This window comes from Fundulus heteroclitus, chromosome 21 (assembly GCF_011125445.2).
Source record: "Fundulus heteroclitus isolate FHET01 chromosome 21, MU-UCD_Fhet_4.1, whole genome shotgun sequence".
NCBI lineage: Eukaryota > Metazoa > Chordata > Actinopteri > Cyprinodontiformes > Fundulidae > Fundulus > Fundulus heteroclitus.
In genome coordinates, this window is record NC_046381.1 from 33289524 (window position 1) to 33295533 (window position 6010).

Here is a 6010-nt window from a genome sequence, read left to right on the forward strand (position 1 = left end):
TTTTGCCAACAAAGGCTACTTTTTCAGGGTTAACTACTATGGTCACGATTTTATAAAATTCTGGCAGTCCACTGCAGTGTCCAGATGAAAGAATCATACCCTCCACATATCGGGTCCCATGGAAATATGCTAAGATTGCTTTGGCTTGAGTTCACCGAAAGTCATATTTGCAGTTGAATTTCTGCAGCCGAATTTTTGCAGCTGAATTTTCACAGGTGAATTTTTACCAGATTAAAATTCAGTGTAAGGAATTTAATGTCTAACAAAATTCAGTGCTTAAAATTCAGTGTCAAAAAAAATCAGTGTTTAAAATTCAGTGTTAAAAAATTCAGTGTTTAAAATTCAGTGTTAAAAAATTCAGTGTTTATAATTCAGTGTTAAAGAAAAGGTGGATTCCAATGGGACTGTTTTTCTTCCATACTCTAGCGACCCGGCTAAAATAAAAAGAAAACACTCCGCCGACGCAGATCCGGTGTATTTATCAAAGCTTGGTCACTGTGCTGAGGCATCGGGTCGGTTAGAGCTGCGTTCATATGAGGTTATACTGTCAAACTATTAAGACAGTGATCAGTGTCATTAGACTCACTGGTCGTTGGCATTTTAGTGATCATACCCACCGGTATATAGTAGTATTTACTATATACTAGTGCTGTCAAAGGATTAAAAATTTTAATCGCAATTAATTGCATAATTTCAATAGTTAACTCGAGATTAATCGCAAAATAATCGCATACTTTATCTTTTTATTTCTGAAAGTGTAAAAGCCTATTTGGGCCTTTTAATATGCAAATTTGCAATAAATGACACTAGTAAAAAACATCCTTGTACAAAAGATATTTTAATATTTTTTCTTTTCAAGGACTTTCAGAATTGGAATGAAAACATCCTGGTGCCATAAAATGTTAAACTCTGGCCAGTAATGGATAAATCATTAATCATAGCGCCCTGATGTAAATAAATAAATATTTCATGTCAAAATATTTGTTTGCCTCTTAAACAAAGATAGACATGGTATTAAGCATTTACATATAAAGTAATACTAATTTTATATTTTAATAAAGTCACAACTATTATTCATTTTTTTCACTCTCTCATATGCATCTAATCCAGAGCTTTCACACCAACAACAATAATTCCCTCGTATATTTTTGTATGCTGCTTTTATTCACATTAAAACAGTTTAAAGCTTGGAAAAGGATTTAAATTTTCCAGTTCATTCCAGAGTCTTACACTTTGCTTGCAACTGGGGAACGAGCTACCGGTTATTGCAACCGTAAAGTGCAGAAAATACGGGCAGAGCTGCTCCTGCCTTTAGTCCCTCGGCTCCGATGTTAGGATGAGCTGCAGCACGTTATGAGGCGGATGGATATTTCAGGTGGATATACTCACTGTTTTTGTGTCTGTTGTTTTAGAGACCGAGCCGCAGCTTGTGTGCGGCTTCGGCTCGGGCTCCACTCTCTAACTGTCCCTACTGTCAAACTAACCTGCTCTCCTGCTGCATAAAGAAAGCAATGCATACTGAATTGGCAGTGTTATTACCATGGTGTAATAACACTGCCAATTCTTCTAACAGTGACAGATTACATGAAATGTAGGTTAATTTTGCGACCACAATTTTGAGTTAGAATTGGTAATGAACATGAATTAACAGAGTACCAACCAGTCAGACGATAACATGCCTATCCTGTTTTATGGGACTTGCCCAGACAAGCTAGCGGCTAACTGATGCAGCGCTACTAGCATCAGTTAGCCTCTAGCTTTCGCTACTGACTGTAAAGCTGTTGGTGTTTAAATGTAAAAAATGTGTATGTCGCCTTCTTCATTAAACGACTTGCAATACTGCACAACACAACTTAGAATAACAGTCTTGTATCATTTTAATTTAATTTTATTAAAGGTTACTTACCTGTGTGGACTCCAGCTCGAGGCAGCACAGCCACAATGAGACTTCAAGTGCCAAGTGCCAACTTGGAAAGTTGGCTTTCCCGCCTTTCGCAACAAAGAAATAGGAGTTTGCAGAACTCCTGTCCCTTGTATGGGTCTTTTGCACGTGACGTCACGCCCTGTGCATTGTGGGTAATTAGCGCCATATTGGGGGGTTACCGAGCGAGAAATTCGAGCTGCTATTCAAACGTCCCGAGGAGATTTACCCTTTCTTTTGTGAATAAAATGGCTCGTTCTTGTTGTGTTAAAGCCTGTGGGAGTACTACTTCGGGTAAAAAAGGACGTTCTGGCATGAAATTTTTCAGGTTTCCTGCCTGGAGAAAAGATCGTGGCTTACAAATAGAGGACATTAGCCGGAGACGCAGGATAGCCTGGGTTGCAGCTGTCCGACGGAAAGATATCACATTCAATCACATATCTCCGAATATGCGTGTTTGCTCTTTGCATTTTCATAAAAGTAAGTAGATTATCTATCCTATGCTTTATTTGTTTTTCTAGTTTGTGAAGCTGCAGTTAGTAATCTGTTGGATATGTGTGTTATATGTGGCATGATGCTATTGTTGTTTGTCTTGTTGCCGATGCATGAATTTTTTCTAAATAGGGTCTAAATCAGGCCTAGATCAAAATTAAATCTGGTCTAAATCAGAACTAAACAGGGAAAAACAAGAACTAAAGACTAAACCAGGACAAAGACAGAACCAATAAAAGTCTGTCTTTCAACTTATTATAACATATAAAACTTACAGAAATCTTGGCATAACAGTTTGTATTTATTATCTCAATATGTAATTGCAGGTCAACCTGCTTATGAGATGATGGAAACTGATCCAGACTGGGCTCCATCCCTACGTCTTGGTCATACTGATCTCCAACCAACTGACAGTGCGCGCTCTGCAAGACGAGGTAAACGCCAGCAGCTGAGGAACAGTATGCTGCAGGAGGCAGAGAGAGTGGTCCAGCAGAATGGAGAAGTCTGTGGTCAACACATCCCGGTGGACACTGAGCTGTCTGCAGTTACTGTGCAGGAAGATGCCATTACAGACAAGACTGGTGATACGCAACAGCAAGATGAACAACTGAATGGCATCCCTGAATGTGGCACATGCATCCTCAAAAGTGCAGAAATAAATCGACTTTTGGAAGAAAATCGAAATCTGAGGCACCAACTTGAGAGAGTTAAATTCAGTGATACTTTTTTTTCAGATGATTACAATGATAAAGTTAGGCACTATACAGGACTGCCAAATAAACAAACATTCATGGAAATTGTGTCGATTCTGGTGCCTGCCACTTCAGACAATAAGAAACTACTCACACCATTTCAAATGCTTCTTCTAACATGTATGCGGCTTCGACTAGATGTTTCTGTTTATCTTCTTGCTAATATGTTTTTTGTGTCTCCTAGTACTGTGTACAGAGCTTTTAGCGACACTCTCACAATTGTATACATTTCTAAAAAATGCCATTATATGGCTCGACAGAGACACTTTACGCAAAGTTATGCCACATCAATTTGTGCAGTCGTTTGGCAATCGAGTTGCTGTCATTATTGACTGCTTCGAAATTTTCACAGAGAGACCTTCCAATGTCAAAGCATGTGCCCAAATGTTTTCAAGTTACAAGCACAATCACACCATGAAGTACCTGATAGGCATTACACCCAAGGGAGCCATCTGTTTTTTGTCAAAGGGATGGGGGGGGGGGGCGTACAAGTGACAAACATATTACCCTGAATAGTGGGTTTCTGGATAAACTATTGCCAGGGGACATCGTTTTGGCTGACAGAGGTTTTGACATTCAGGAAAATGTTGGCTTGTTGTGTGCGGAGGTTAAACTCCCAGCTTTTACTAAAGGCATGTGTCAGCTGGATGCTAAAAATGTGGAGGAAACAAGAAAAATAGCACATCTGAGAATTCACGTTGAAAGGGTTATTGGAAATGTAAATCAGAAATATAAGATATTGACAGGGACAATGCCAATCTCTCTTATACTGCCATGTGAAGGTGAGGATGTCACCCTTTTAGATAAAGTGGTTACAGTGTGTTGCGCATTGACAAATCTGTGCCCATCTGTTTGTAAGTAGCTAATGACAAATATATATATATATATATATATATATATATATATATATATATATATATATATATATATATATGTATATATATGTATACATGTATATATATATATATATATATATATATATACATGTGTATATATATATACATGTATATATATATATACCTGTATTATATATATATATACATGTATTATATATATATACACATGTATGTATATATATATATATATATATACATGTATGTATATATATATATATATATATATATATATAGATATCTATATATATATATATCACATATATATATATACTATATATATATATCATATCATCTATATATATATATTATATATATATATATATATATATATACTATTATACATATATTTATATCATATTTATAATGTACACAAATAGGATAAAAACAGGGTTTAGCCAAGTAAAGCCATCTTTATTAAGCAAAATAAGATAGTAAATTACATTTTATTGGTACATGAAGAACAGAACCATGTCTCTTCTTGTGCAGGTGTAAGCTGCAGACCCACACAACTTAGATGGAACCAAACAATTTTACAGTTGTCATTGTCACAGGCGACCATATTGTCTTTGCTCTCTGGACAACGACAAGTACACCATAACTTTTCAACACTTTTTCGCTTACATTTTTTCTGTGGTACTGTGTCTGATGTTTGTGGTGTTTTGTTATTACAAGCTAAAAGGGGAATCTCATTTAGTGCAGGACTGTTTAATGTCTTGGTGAAATGGCAGCTTACAAGCTCAGGGAGACTCACACATACAAAAAATTGTTTTGCCTTCTCAAGGATAGCTGTCCAAAGCTCCAGGTCTGGTGCAACTCGTATCACAGCCAGGTCTTTTTTTGTCCACATAACAAAATCACAGTATTCAGTCTCGGTAACAAAAATCTGAGTTTGCACCTGTTTATAATAGGGGTGCTGTGGCTTCAAACGCATCTCCCCTTCATGTAATTCCAAACAGAAGTTCCTGTCAGAGCTATTGCAAGCCTCAATCACCGTTAGGTCACGGTACTTATATGAGCATTTAATTTCAATACATCCTCGGCCACAACAGATGCAATGTACAAGGCCGTCAGGTGATGCTCCTACCTCTGGAAACTTTGGGTTCACAAAAAAACCACACTGTCACCTCAAAACCAACGTGATCTCTGTTAGACTGTAGTCTGTACATTTCCCTGGCACCGTCCTCATTTTGTCTCCCCCATGCAATAGCACTAGAGCTGTTTGTTTCATTTGTAGGATAGCACACAGCATTAATAACAGACTGTGAAGGTTTGTCCAGATTTGCTACATAAACTGAATGCATGTTAGATGCTGTTACCCTCCCAGCACGATAGTGATGCCATGTTAAAGATTTGTTTTGCTTTCTTGTATTACATTCTATGTATTCAGCTTGCTTGTTTGAAAGTGAGGTCCTACTAACAAGTGATTCGCAGTGCTTGCGCAAAACAGATATATCCTTGCCATCCATTGTCGCATCACGTAGAGAGTGAAGGGTACGTGGCACAGTTAATGGTTGGACCTGGTCAATAAATGCTTCACAATATTCAGGCAAACATGATAGCACAGCAGCTTGTGGTGATGCCTTGTGAATTGCCCTAAAAAAGGAGTCCAACTGCTCATTTGACACAGTACTAGTTGTCTTTGTGCGTTTTGTCCTGATGCCAGGTGCAGCTACAGTCCCTCCTTCCAGGAGTCTGTTCAGAGTCTTTCTTTTTGCCTTTGAACTTGTGAAATCAATTTTATATCCAGGCTCTGGTACCACTTTAGAAAGATTACCTGGAATCATCCAGTATGCTGGTCTGCCAGTCACTGCCACTGTCTCTCTGCATCTGACAATTACCTCCAACTTAAACAGCATAGCAGCAACATGTGTACAAGATTCTCCTATGCCCGCCATACAGGTGCAGTGAGCAGAGGATATAGCCCCAGATGACTCGATGATGGCCCAGGG